We start from the raw sequence: 15015 nt of genomic DNA, 5'->3' as shown, positions 1-15015 counted from the left end.
TTAGAAACAGATTTTGGGGGCATTTTTGGCCTTAAAATGACCTGTGGGTGGCTCTAGGGAGCCTTTATAGCTCCCCCATCCTTGTAAATTGTACACTAACATCTGCTTACGCTGACATATAGTTTTGTTTTGTTTTGTTTTTAAATTCATGTCCAGTTTTATGTTTCATTTTCTCCTGAAAATCACTTGCAGTATGCTTTGGAAAATCACTAGGTTTAAAATAACTTTATTTGCAACCAAATGAAGGATTAAAAGTAAAACATCATTTTCTCTATGAGTGTATTATCTGCTCAACTTTTAACAGATGACAATGAAGATATATAGGATTATAGAAGAATTAAAATTATCCTTGTGTATGCTGCCTCTGTGGAGAGCTTAAGAAATCCTTGAAATAACTACTTCTCTTAATTCAATCCCTTTGTCCACATCGCTTCACAGGCAATTTTATCAAATATAGACATTCTTTAAAAATCAAATACTTGAATTAAAGAATAAAGATTATCTGATGTGACTGAGTATGAATTAGATATGTATGAACATGTCATAAAAACGTAGATACATAAATAATTCAGCAAATACCCACAAATAGAAGGAGAATGACTATTATAAATGTTATATTTTTTTGCTTCTGAAATAAAATGGACATCTAGGTGATTCTGGAATGAGGATCCCAAGAATATGAACAGTATGATAAAGCTGGCTAGTCAGTATTATCGTTTGCTATTTATTTTAAGCTAGTGGTTTGGGTACCAGCTGAGTTCTTCCCCAGCAGAGACTGGGAAACTGACATGAGAGCTTTCATACTCAGACTTTCCCCAGACACACCTCATTGAATTCCAGGATTATGAAAACTTCTGCTGAGGAAAATGAGTCATTAGGCACTTACTAGCACAAAGATGCAGCCACCGCAGGCTGCTGGAAGACATCTCCATTTGCAGATGGCCAATAAATGAGATCAACCTTTCTGGGTCTGTAGCAATCAAGGAAGGTCTTATTATTGTCTTATTATTTATTAGGTAGTGCTTCCTAGTGATCCAAGTGGAATCTTTGATTTCTTTACATCTTAAGTCAAAAGTTAGCAATCTCTTCTTGACATTCAGGAAAATTGTTTGATTGTGGTTCTGCTTGGGATAATTCATTTTAGTTTGGGACTTGTTCAGTGATAATGTTCTGGGCAGTTCTGTTCATTCTCCTGCCTGTTGAAACCACGAATTTCACTCCAGGGAGCTACACGCAATGAGCTTAACAGGGTTTTGTGCTCTGCAGAGAAAATCTCTACAAAACAGCATCCCTTTAATAAACAATTAGAGGACAATTAAAATGAATAAAAATCTATTATTAGCTTTGGGAATGAGAAATTTCATTGTGCTGTGATTGGTCTGGGTTCTACATTGGCAAGTAGGAGCCAACAAAAAAACTCATGTGTCAGGTTCTCTCAAGAGAAAGGCAGTGTTCTGTGATGAAGTACAAACTAATTTAAGTTCAAACTGCTAACATAAAGAAAAACTATGAAGGTGAGAAGTTTCTTCTTTCGTGTTTTTTTTTTTTTTCACTTGATAGTCTAGACCAGCTAAAATTTAAAGCCATGTAGATGATTCAAGTGGTGGCTCCTAACATACACCTCCTTGTAAAATCTGTTTAAAAGAAAATCAGTAAGTTTTTGACAAAAATAAAACTGACATTGTACTTTATATTTTCAGTATATTCTAAAAAATCTGTATATTTTACTTCTATTCCAGTAAGTCAAATATATGTTTTTGTTGGTGCATGTACTCCCTCCATTGAAACATATTGCAATCTCTCTACAATTTAGCAGGTGGGTTATTCTTTCATTCACCCATTATTTATTAAAGGTCTACCATGTACCAAGCATGATGCTTTGCATTAGAGATACAAAAATAAAACAGAATAGTTCTTGCCTTGTAGGAGGTATTAAGGAAAGACAATATGTACAAGAAAATAAAATACAAACTACCAAAAAGTAATTTCTAGGATGAGTGAAGGGCACTAGCAATTGTGGAGATCAGGCTAAGTTTTTAAGAGTTGTAGTGGCTGAAAAAATTACTACACTGGCCATTCTGATGTCAAGCCTGTCTGAACATAACCTGTTCCTCACACAACAAATAGACTATGTGTGGCTAGGCCTAGATCAGCCTTTTCATCTCAGTGGGACCTGATAGAGCTTTTGTGCTGGATCAGTTTAACTTTCTAGAACCCAGGGTTGCCTCAAAACTGATGAAGCAACAGTAGAGAGCTTTAGCAGAAGGATCCTCTTTAGAAATAATTATTAAATATGCCAAATCAATGATTCTCACAGAAACCTACAAAATCATTTAAAACAATGTACCATTTAAAACACAAGTTTAAGTATAACTTTAAGTTTAAAACATAACCTTAACCATTAGTTTATTTATTTATTGGATTTGGGGGGGGGGTGATTAGAAACTCTTATGCTGAGTCTTTCATTCTTTATCAAATGTCAGTTTAAGTCAACAAACAGTTATTAAGTACCTACTATGTGGAAGATACTATGACTGACTAGTTCTCACTCTCAAAGAGCTTACATTCTAATAAAGGGATATAACTAGACAAGTGGAGTAGTGAATAGAGAACTAGTCTTAGAGTCTGGAAAATATGAGTTCAAATCCTATAACAGCAAGCTGTGTGACTCTGGACAAGTAACTTCTGCCATATTTAGTTTCCTCATCTGTAAAATGAGTATAGTAATAGCATCTACCTTATAGAGCTGCTGTCTATAACAATATGGTTGTTGTTTATAACAGAAGCAAGAGATAATATATACGAAGTGCTTTTCTGCAAACCTAATAGCTCTATATTATAGCCATTATTATTATGACAACAAATAAACACATAAATTAATACAAGATGGTTAGAAAAAGGAGAAAATACTGCCAACTGTAAGGGCCAGAGTGACTAGAAAAAGTAACATCAAGGACCAACACCCAATTTCGACACTGAAGAAAAATAAGAATTCTGAAGGCCAGAGATAGAATGAGGGCATTGGGGGTGGGGTGGATGGATTCAATTTTGAGCTAGAGAATGGTTTGGAATAGGAGCTGGAATGTCAGCTTCAGGAAACAACCAGTAGGCCAGTGTAGTTGGAACACAGAATGCATGAAGAGGGATACTGTGTAATATGATTAGAATTGTATTTAAAGGCAGGCTATGAAGTATTGCCTTGAATTCCTGATTGAAGTGTTTATGTTTTCTCCTAGTACAAAGAACAGTTACTGAATATTTTTCTGGGAGGTCAGATCTGTGCCTTAAGAAGGTGAATTAGAGGCAATGGAGAGTGAAAGTAAGGATACCAGTTAGAAGGTTTTCAATATCCAGGAAAGAGGTAAGGGGGGGCCTAAACTAGGGTAATGCAATATAAGTAGAGAGAAAGAGGAAAATAAAAGAGATTTTGTGGAGGTAGAACCAGCTTGACTTGGCAACTGATAAGGAAGTGAGGGAATCAAGTATAACTTGGCAACTAAAAATGTGGATGACTGGGAGGGTGTTAATGCTTTCAACAGAAATAGGGAAGTTTGGAGAAACTACATGTTTAGTGGGAACATGATAAGTTCCATTTTAGACATTTTGAATTTGAGATGCTAACAGGACATCCAGGTGGAGGTATTCAACAGGCAGATGGAGATAGGGGTTTGTTAATTAATATACAGGCCAATTGAATCCCTGTGACCAAAGGAGATTGCCAAAGATAGACTATTTAGAGAAGAAAAAAGCTTTAAAACAGAGTCTTGGAGTCACCACTATTTAAAGAAAAGAGGATAGATTATTATCAAAGGAAATAGAAAAGATTGGGCTCTGGATGCCAAAGCAGGACAGCATAATCAGAAGAAAGGGAGAATGATGGAGGATGCAGAGCTTGATTGGTTGTCTCTCAAATCCCCAAAATGGAGAATTCTAATTAAGTTCTTCCTGTACTAATAGGAAAAATAGTTATGGCTAGGTTAAATTATGGCTAAAATTATCTATCACTATCTAACAATGGTAGTTCAATCCTTGTTATTTAGCCAAAACCATCATATTACATCATTATTTTGCTCTGGAAAATGGTTGCAGCTACCTCTTGGCTGTTTCTAGGGTGAAAGCCAACACTGACTTGAAATAGGGTATGGAAAAGAGAAGTAACTACCTCAGGTTGCCTCTCAGAGCATATTTAAAGCAAAGGCAATAGCAGGACTAAATACCTTCCCCAAGCAAGGCTATCTTGAGGTGGGAACAGAAAAGTAAAAGAAAGGAACTCACTGTTACTATGGCCCAATGCCCCATTTTGAAAATAAATATTTTACCCACATACTTTTACCCATTCCATTTTATCACCATTTAATTTACCACTTTTCTTTATTATCTAATCACTCAACAATAAATGGATAAGCATTTATTAAACACTTATTTCATACCAGGCATTGTGCTAAGTATTGAGATTAATAAGGAAAAAGAAAAAAAAATTATCTGTTCTCAAGAAACTTACAATGTAAATACACAATAACATTGCCACATGCATATATGTAGGTACATAAATGACACATATACAGGAAGGAACAACATTTATTAAGTGCCTACTATGTACTAGGCACTGTGCTAAGTGCTTTACAAATATTAGCTTCCTTGATTCTCACAACAGCCTTGTGAGACTAATGCTATAATTATCTCTATTTAACAGTTGAGGAAAATGAAGCAAGCAGAAATTAAATGACTTGCTCAGACTTATATAGTTAGTCTCTGAGGCCAAATTTTAAATCAGTTATTCCTGACTGGCTCTATCCATTATATCATCTAGCTGCTTATAGAGTAGATATCAGATAATCAAAAAGAAGAAGGCGTTGATATCTGCCATTCTTATATAATCATAGACACACAGATGTTACAAGAAGGATACATGAAAAATTAGGGATTTAGATGACCTCTAGATTTCACCACACTTTACCATTCTATAACAACTTGATTTGATTTCAAAGTCAATAAGTAGAAGATATGCAAGGCAAATATGCAGTAAAATGTTTCACAGTTTGTAAAAATACCTATTCTTCTAATAAACTACATAATCAGATTCATGATGTTTTATTACAGTGAAAACTGTTTTCAACTTTTGTATGGTTCATGGAAGCTTAGGAACTTATTTCACTAGCAAAGTAAATTAAGGAAGAAACATTAGCAGAATAATGTGATTCTCTCTAATGTTAGATCTTAAAAAGCTCATGAATGTAATGATTCTTTCATATATGAAATGCCATATATTTCACATATTACAACTTTAAAAAATAGCAGCTGCTTGGGTGTGGCTAAATACTAGAAGGCAGGAGTAAAATTGTCTAAAGTGTGTTTGCTTTCAGAATTAACAATCTACATTTTATATTTTGATAATGTTCTTTGTGATGATATGTTTCACTAGCTAATTGGAATTTGAATTAATAGAGTTATAGAGACTATAACTATAGAGATTTTGTGTATGATAGGATGGGACTAAATGACTTCTAAGACTGATTAAACCATTCAATTATATGATTATTTATTATTAAGGGCCACTGCAACCATAGCAAGAACTCAGTCTGCTAGAATTTATTAAGCATCTATTATGTACCAGGCTCTGCATTAAGTTTTGGCAATACTAAGAAAGGCAAAAAACAGTTCTTGCTCTCAAGAAGCTCACAATCTATTCGTGATGAAATTAGCATGCAAAAACTATTATAAACAAAACATACAGATATGTAATTAATAAATATAAAACATTATATAAATTGAGGATTATCTCAGAGAGAAAACTCTAAAATTAAGGATGGGAAAAGATTTTTGTACAAATTGCGAATTTAGTTGAGACTAAAAGGGAGCTAGAAAAACCTAGAGGTAGAGATAAGGAGGGAAAACATTATAAATATGAAGGACAACTAGTGAAAATGCTCAGTTAAGAGAGATAGAGTCACATATGTAAGACTTGTCTTTTCAGTGAGGAGGAAAAGGAGTGAGAAAGAAAATTTGTAACTCAAAATTTTTTAAACTGAACGTTAAATTTTTTTACATGTAACTGAAAAAAATAAAATATTTTACAAATCAGTGTCATTAGAACACAGAACATATGGATGGATGTAAAATATTGTAAAGATATTACTTACTTAAGAATACTGTAAAGATAGCAGGGATCAGGTTATGTAAGACTTTAAAAATTCAAGGATTTGATTTTGGAGGTAATAGGGAGCCACTAGAGCTTTTAAATGGAGGGAAGGGTGATAAGGAAAGGCCTGCATTTTAAGATCTTGACAGCTGGAGGACATATTGGAAAGGGCAGAGACTTAAAGCAGAAAGATCAACAAGCAAGCTATCATGATAATACAAGTATGGTTATGAGAGCTTAAAAACAGATTTTTTTTCCTAGAGGAGAGAAGACAGTGAACACAAGAAATGTTATAAAGGCAGAATTGGTAGGACATGGCTAATGATTGGATATGGAGTGGAGAGATGAGAGTCAAGAATGACATCTGTTTTTCAAATCTGGGACCCAGTCAGCAGGATTTTATGATTTTTTTTCAGTTTCAATCAGCAATTATAAGTAGATATCAAAGCAGTGAATAGTGAGGGTAATTCAAGGATGGGCAAATTCTTCAATAAGGACATGAGAGTTGAGGGAACAGTCAAGTTGAAGAAGGGAAGCAAGTGTAGGCCAGTCCAGGGTTGATAGTCTGTGAAAGAAATGAGAGATAGAGAGATTGGTGGTTATGTGAGGATGAAGAACAGGCTTTCACAGTGCTAAACAGAGGAAGAAATGAAATAAAAACAGATGATTAGATAAAGGCATATAGATTTCATGAACATTATTGGGGAATTATTGTGGATGATGGCAAGATCAAGGATATGGCCATCTCTGGGTAGCTGAATAGGTCATGAGCAATAAATAAATTGAGGAACTGGGAGGTAAATGTGATAACTTGGCTAAGTCAAAAGATTGATAATTTCATCAGGCTGTATGATTCTTCCAATGAACCTGGTGATCATCAAGACCAAAAAAAAATAACCATGTGACCAATCATTTGATGATATTCCATTAATTTAGATATCTTAGGTAACAAGCAAGGCAAGCAATCTTTTCTCAGAACCCAACCTGACGGCTTTCATTGTGATAGGCTTCCTAAGAATTGGTGATTGGCTGCCATGGCTTTAATTAGTCCAGGGTGACCTCCAAGAACCATTAGAGTGGCACATGAATGTATTGCAGTGAGAAAAATCTACATGACCCTCAATTATTTTAGTAAATTTGTGACATAATAAGAATTGGGAAGTGATTTTCTAATATACTTTGGGTGGTGGCCTTTCTCATTAAACACTTTGGGGAGCCACAATTTTGCAGACATAGAAAAAATTGAAGAAAATAAATTAGGAATGAATTGTTTTATGGAGAAAGAATCAGGGAATTGAGGTTTTGAGATTATACAAAATAAATTAAAGCGAGAATCATTGAGGATGCACAGTCCTTCAAGATTCTCATCATGTGTCCAAGGTATTGAGTGAGTCATTTCAGTTGTGTCCAATTCTTTGTGACCCCATTTGGAGTTTTCTCATTTTCTTCTCCAGCTCATTTTACAAATGAGGAAATTGAGGCAAATAGAGTTAAGTGATTTTGCCTGGTTCAAACAGTGAGTAAGTATCTCAGGTTAGATTTAAACTCACAAAGATTAGTTTTCCTGATTCTAAGCCCACTGCTTTATCCACTGGGCCACCTAGCTGTCCAAGGTGAAAAGTTCTTTTTTTTTTTTTTTTTTTTAATTTTTTATTTAATAATTACATTATATTGACACTCGTTTCTGTTCCGATTTTTTTTCCCCCTCCCTCCCTCCACCCCCTCCCCTAGATGGCAAGCAGTCCTTTATATGTTGGATATGTTGCAGTATATCCTAGATACAATATATGTTTGCAGAACCGAACAGTTCTCTTGTTGCGTAGGGAGAATTGGATTCAGAAGGTATAAATAATCGGGAAGAAAAACAAAAATGCAGATAGTTTACATTCGTTTCCCAGTGTTCTTTCTTTGGGTGTAGCTGCTTTTGTCCGTCATTTATCAATTGAAACTCAGGTCTCTTTGTCAAAGAAATCCACTTCCATCAAAATATGTCCTCATACAATATCGTTGTCGAAGTGTATAATGATCTCCTGGTTCTGCTCATTTCACTTAGCATCAGTTCATGTAAGTCTCGCCAGTCCTCTCTGTATTCATCCTGCTGGTCATTTCTTACAGAACAATAATATTCCATAACATTCATATACCACAATTTCCCCAGCCATTCTCCAATTGATGGGCATCCATTCATTTTCCAGTTTCTAGCCACTACAAACAGGGCTGCTACAAACATTTTGGCACATACAGGTCCCTTTCCCTTCTTTAGTATTTCTTTGGGATATAAGCCCAATAGAAACACTGCTGGATCAAAGGGTATGCACAATTTGATAATTTTTTGGGCATAATTCCAGATTGCTCTCCAGAATGGTTGGATTCGTTCACAACTCCACCAACAATGCATTAGTGTCCCAGTTTTCCCGCATCCCCTCCAACATTCATCATTATTTTTTCCTGTCATCTTAGCCAATCTGACAGGTGTGTAGTGGTATCTCAGAGTTGTCTTAATTTGCATTTCTCTGATCAATAATGATTTGGAACACTCTTTCATATGAGTGGTAATAGTTTCAATCTCATCCTCTGAAAATTGTCTGTTCATATCCTTTGACCATTTATCAATTGGAGAATGGCTTGATTTCTTATAAATTTGAGTCAGTTCTCTATATATTTTGGAAATGAGGCCTTTATCAGAACCTTTAACTGTGAAAATATTTTCCCAGTTTGTTGCTTCCCTTCTAATCTTGTTTGCATTAGTTTTATTTGTACAAAAGCTTTTTAATTTGATGTAATCGAAATTTTCTATTCTGTGATCAGTAATGGTCTCTAGTTCATCTTTGGTCACAAATTTCTTTCTCCTCCACAAGTCTGAGAGATAAACTATTCTATGTTCCTCTAATTTATTTATAGTCTCGTTCTTTATGCCTAGGTCATAGACCCATTTTGATCTTATCTTGGTATATGGTGTTAAGTGTGGGTCCATGCCTAATTTCCGCCATACTAATTTCCAATTATCCCAGCAGTTTTTATCAAATAATGAATTCTTTTCCCAGAAGTTAGGGGCTTTGGGTTTGTCAAACACTAGATTGCTATAATTGACTATTCTGTCTTGTGAGCCTAGCCTTTTCCACTGATCCACTAATCTATTTCTTAGCCAATACCAAATGGTTTTGGTGACTGCTGCTTTATAATATAATTTTAGATCAGGTACAGCTAGGCCACCTTCATTTGATTTTTTTTTTCATTAATTCCTTGAGATTCTCGACTTTTTATTGTTCCATATGAATTTTGTTGTTATTTTTTCTAGATCAATAAAATATTTTCTTGGAAGTCTGATTGGTATAGCACTAAATAAATAGATTAGTTTAGGGAGTATTGTCATCTTTATTATGTTCGCTCGGCCGATCCAGGAGCACTTAATATTTTTCCAATTATTTAAGTCTGACTTTATTTGTGTGGAGACTTTTTTATAATTTTTCTCATATAATTCCTGACTTTCCTTTGGTAGATAGATTCCCAAATATTTTATGGTATCAACAGTTATTCTGAATGGAATTTCTCTTTGTATCTCTTGCTGTTGGGTTTTGTTGGTGATGTTTAAAAATGCTGAGGATTTATGGGGATTTATTTTGTAGCCAGCTACTTTGCTAAAATTATGAATTATTTCCAATAGCTTTTTGGAAGAATCTCTGGGGTTCTCTAGGTATACCATCATATCATCTGCAAAGAGTGATAGTTTGGTTTCCTCATTGCCTACTCTAATTCCTTTTATATCTTTCTCGACTCTTATTGCCGAGGCTAGTGTTTCTAATACGATATTAAATAATAATGGTGATAGTGGGCAGCCTTGCTTCACTCCAGATCTTACTGGGAAAGGTTCCAGTTTTTCCCCATTGCATATGATGCTTACTGATGGTTTTAAATATATGCTCCTGACTATTTTAAGGAAAAGTCCATTTATTCCTATGCTCTCAAGTGTTTTTATTAGGAATGGATGTTGGATTTTATCAAATGCTTTTTCTGCATCTATTGAGATGATCATGTGGTTTTTGTTTGTTTGGTTATTGAAATAGTCAATTATGCTAATAGTTTTCCTAATATTGAACCAGCCCTGCATTCCTGGTATAAATCCTACTTGGTCATAGTGTATTATCCTGGTGACAATTTTCTGTAATCTTTTTGCTAATATTTTATTTAAGATTTTAGCATCAATATTCATTAGGGAGATTGGTCTATAATTTTCTTTCTCTGTTTTCAGCCTACCTGGTTTAGGTATCAGTACCATATCTGTGTCATAAAAGGAGTTTGGTAGGACTCCTTCAATCCCTATTTTTTCAAATAGTTTATATAACATTGGAGTTAATTGTTCTTTAAATGTTTGGTAGAATTCACATGTAAATCCATCTGGTCCTGGGGATTTTTTCTTAGGGAGTTGACTGATAGTTTGTTCTATTTCTTTTTTTGAGATGGGACTGTTTAGGATATTTACTTCTTCCTCTGTTAGTTTGGGCAAGCTGTATTTTTGGAGGTATTTTTCTATTTCATTTAAGTTGTCGAATTTATTGGCATAAAGTTGGGCAAAGTAACTCCTAATTATTGCTCTAATTTCCTCTTCGTTAGTGGTGAGTTCTCCCTTTTCATTTTTAAGACTAACAATTTGATTTTCCTCTTTCCTTTTTTTAATCAGATTTACTAAGGGTTTGTCTATTTTATTGGTTTTTTCATAGAACCAACTCTTAGTTTTATTAATCAATTCAATAGTTTTTTTACTTTCAATTTTATTGATCTCACCTTTTACTTTTAGAATTTCAAGTTTAGTGTTTGACTGGGGGTTTTTAATTTGTTCCTTTTCTAGCATTTTTAATTGCAAACCCAATTCATTGACCTTCTCTTTCTCTATTTTATACAAATAGGCCTCTAGAGATATGAAATTTCCCCTTATTACCGCTTTGGCTGCATCCCATACATTTTGGTATGATGTCTCATTATTATCGTTTTCTTGGGTGAAGTTATTAATTATGTCTATGATTTGCTGTTTCACCCAATCATTCTTTAGTATGAGATTATTTAGTTTCCAATTATTTTTTGGTCTACTTCCCCTGCTTTTTTGTTGAATGTAATTTTCATTGCATCGTGGTCTGAAAAGGATGCATTTACTATTTCTGCCTTACTACATTTGAGTTTGAGGTTTTTATGTCCTAATATATGGTCAATTTTTGTATAGGTTCCATGAACTGCTGAAAAGAAAGTGTATTCCTTTCTGTCTCCATTACATTTTCTCCAGAGATCTATCATATCTAACTTTTCTAGTATTCTATTTACCTCTTTGACTTCTTTCTTATTTATTTTGTGGTTTGATTTATCTAATTCTGAGAGTGCAAGGTTAAGATCTCCCACTATTATAGTTTTACTGTCTATTTCTTCTTGCAGCTCTCTTTTAAGAATTTAGATGCTACCCCACTTGGTGCATATATGTTTAATATAGATAGTGCTTCATTATCCATGCTACCCTTTAGCAAGATATAGTGTCCTTCCTTATCTCTTTTAATTAGGTCAATTTTTGCTTTAGCTTGATCTGAGATCAGGATGGCTACCCCTGCTTTTTTGACTTCACCTGAAGCATAGTAGATTTTGCTCCAACCTTTTACCTTTAACCTGCATGTATCTCCCCGCTTCAGGTGTGTTTCCTGTAAACAACATATTGTAGGATTCTGGCTTTTAATCCATTCTGCTAACCGCTTCCTCTTTATGGGGGAGTTTACCCCATTCACGTTTATGGTTAGAATGACCAATTCTGTATTACTTGCCATCTTGTTAACCCCGGTTTATGCTTTCCTCCCTTCTTTCTCCTTTCCCCCCTTCCAAGTATTAAGCTTGTGAGCACCCCTTGCTTCTCACAGCCCTCCCTTTTTAGTGTCCCTCCCCCCGCCTTAGAGTTCCTCCCCCTATCTTACCCCTTTCCCTCCCAGTTCCCGTATTCCCTTCCGCTTAGCTTATTCCTTCCCTTTCCACTTTTCCCTTCTCACTTTTCAATGAGATGGGAGAAGTTTCACCATAGATTGAATATGTCTTAAGATTTTTCACTTAAAGCCAATTCTGAAGGCAGTAAGATACCCACTATATTCATCCCCCTCCATTCTTTCTCTCAGATATAATAGGTTTCCTATGCCTCTTCATGAGATGTACTACCCCCACTTTACCCTTTTTCTGGTACAATGTCCTTTCCACATCAATTTCTAGAACAAGGTATACTTGTATTCTTTATACATCTATATAGTCAAAATATAGTTCCCAAGATTAATCTTTACCTTTTTAGATTTCTCTTGAGTTCTATATTTGTAGATCAAACTTTTTGTTAAGTTCTGGTTTTTTCATCAGAAATAGATGAAATTCGCTTACTTCGTTGAATGTCCATCTTCTTCCCTGGAAAAAGATGCTCATTCTCGCTGGGTAAGTTATTTTTGGTTGCATACCAAGTTCCTTAGCCTTTCGGAATATCATATTCCAGGCCCTTCGATCTTTTAATGTGGATGCTGCCAGATCCTGGGTGATCCTTATTGTGGCTCCTTGATACTTGAATTGGGTTTTTCTAGCCGCTTGCAATATTTTTTCTTTCATCTGAGGGTTCTGGCATTTGGCCACTATATTCCTTGGTGTTTTGATTTTAGGATCCCTTTCAGTGAGTGATCGATGAATCCTTTCAATGTTTATTTTTTCCTCTGTTCCTATGACTTCTGGGCAGTTCTCTTTGATAATTTCCTGGAAGACAGTGTCCAGGCTCTTTTTTTCATCATGTTTTTCTGGGAGTCCAATGATTCTCAGATTGTCTCTCCTGGATCTGTTTTCCAGGTCTGTTGTCTTCCCCAGAAGGTATTTCACATTTTTCTCCATTGTTTGATTTTTTTGGATTTGCTTGACTGATTCTTCTTGTCTCCTCGAGTCATTCAATTCCACTTGTTCAATTCTGATTTTCAGTGAAGTATTCTCTTCACTCACTTTTTAAAAATCTTTCTCTAATTGTCCCATTGAGTTCTTTTGTTCTGTGGAATTTTTTTCCATTTCACCAATTTTGTTTTTTAGAGAGCTGTTTTCTGTTTCCAGTTCACTAATCCTATTTTTCAAGGATTTTACTTCTTTATCCACTCTCTCTTTAACTGACTTCTCCAGGCTCTTTTCCCACTTTTCTTCTAGCTCCCTTGTGAGAGCCTTTTTAATTACTTCTATGAGGTTCATCTGTGCTGAGGAACAGATGATTTCCTCCTTTGGGGAATCACCTGGGGACTGCCTGTTTTTAGTCTCCTCAGGATTTAGAGTCTGCTCTCTATCTGTGTAGAAGCTGTCAAGGGTTAAAGTCCTCTTCAGCTTCTTGCTCATTCTGTCTATTAATCAGAGACAAACTACCAAAGAAAAACAGAAAAAACTGGAGTCTTTCTTTGGGGGGGGGGCTGGGTGTGTTATCGAGCTTCCTCTACAGACTGCAGGGGGCAGCAGTGAGGCACTAGCAGGACTGTGCTGCGCCTGCGCTCTGAGATCCCAGAGTGTGCTGAGTCACTGAGGGGGGGGAAAGGGGGGGCGGCCAGGTCCTGAGAGACTCCAGCTGTTTGCGGTTGTATTCTTCAGCCCCGGTGTTTTTAGCTTCTCTGCTGGGCTGTTGACTTGCTGCAGGTTCCAAACCTGTAGCGAAGCTCTCCCCGCAGAGACAGCTGCGATCACTCCCCTCCCCCTCTCCAGTCTGCTCCCGTGCTCTCACTGCCGCTGCCCTCAGCCTGCGCTCGATCTAAAACCGCCCCAGCCCTCCAGTAAAGACAGACCTTTCTTGGCGGATCTCAAGGATGGCTTCTCTTGGTAACTATTTGTGGGTTTTTTTCAGTCAAGCATTGATTCAGAGGCTTGTAATGAAATGGATAGTGAGAGAAAGCGCGGAGCTTATGCAACTGTGAGCCTCCTCTCCGCCATCTTAACCGGAAGTGAGGTGAAAAGTTCTTAATGAAGGCACCCTGTGCCCAGAAATACCTATTATCATATCACTAAAATTAAATCATTACCTAATAATCACATTATTGTGATGACCTTTTAGAGTACCTTTTAAAATGTGCTGTAGTTTATTTTTATAACTTAAGAATTAGTAATGAGACCCCAGTGCAGCTATTCATTTTTTTCCAGTAAAACTTGAAGGTAGTTTACCAGATACTTTTGTGAGAAGTATCAGTTTTATGGATTAGTAAAGTGAGGATTAGCCTTACCCTATATCAATTTCCTTTTGCTTTTGTATTTTATGAGCTTTTAATTAGGATATCAATCAGTTAATATTAATTAAATTATTAATTCATTCAGAGAACCTCAAAGTAACTTGTTCTCTTCCTTTTAAAAAATAATATAAATGCAGTGTTTATGTTTATCAGAATAATCACATGGTTTGGAGATCATAGGGAATATTTGTATCCCTATTTCTTTATGAAATCAATGTGCTAAGACTATTAGGATTGAGATGTGTGGTTTTTAATAGACAATATGCAACTATTTTAGGAATTGATTTTAATATATATGAATATATTTACCATTGTTGATAAATACTCTCTATAATAAATTTTTCTAAGTTAAAACTTCCTCCCAACTTTTATTGGGATCCAGAAATGCCTAGTCTAAAAAGATCTATGCCAGGACACATTTATAAAGAAAAAAAAATCATCCTTGGTGATTTTCTCCAGTCCCTATCTTGTATTTATAAAGCAGAGATTCTCCAAGAGCATAAAATACTTTATAATCATTGGATCATCATCTGTGAGGAAAATTTGCAGCATGATACTCTAGATGCAAAAACAAGTATAGGAAATGCAAATAAGAAGCCTCCTTAGGAAGAGAATCAAAGCTTAAATCATGACTGA

Source organism: Antechinus flavipes, chromosome 3 (genome assembly GCF_016432865.1).
Source record: "Antechinus flavipes isolate AdamAnt ecotype Samford, QLD, Australia chromosome 3, AdamAnt_v2, whole genome shotgun sequence".
In the NCBI taxonomy this organism is placed as follows: Eukaryota; Metazoa; Chordata; class Mammalia; order Dasyuromorphia; family Dasyuridae; genus Antechinus; species Antechinus flavipes.
Note: the sequence above shows the minus strand (reverse complement) of the source record.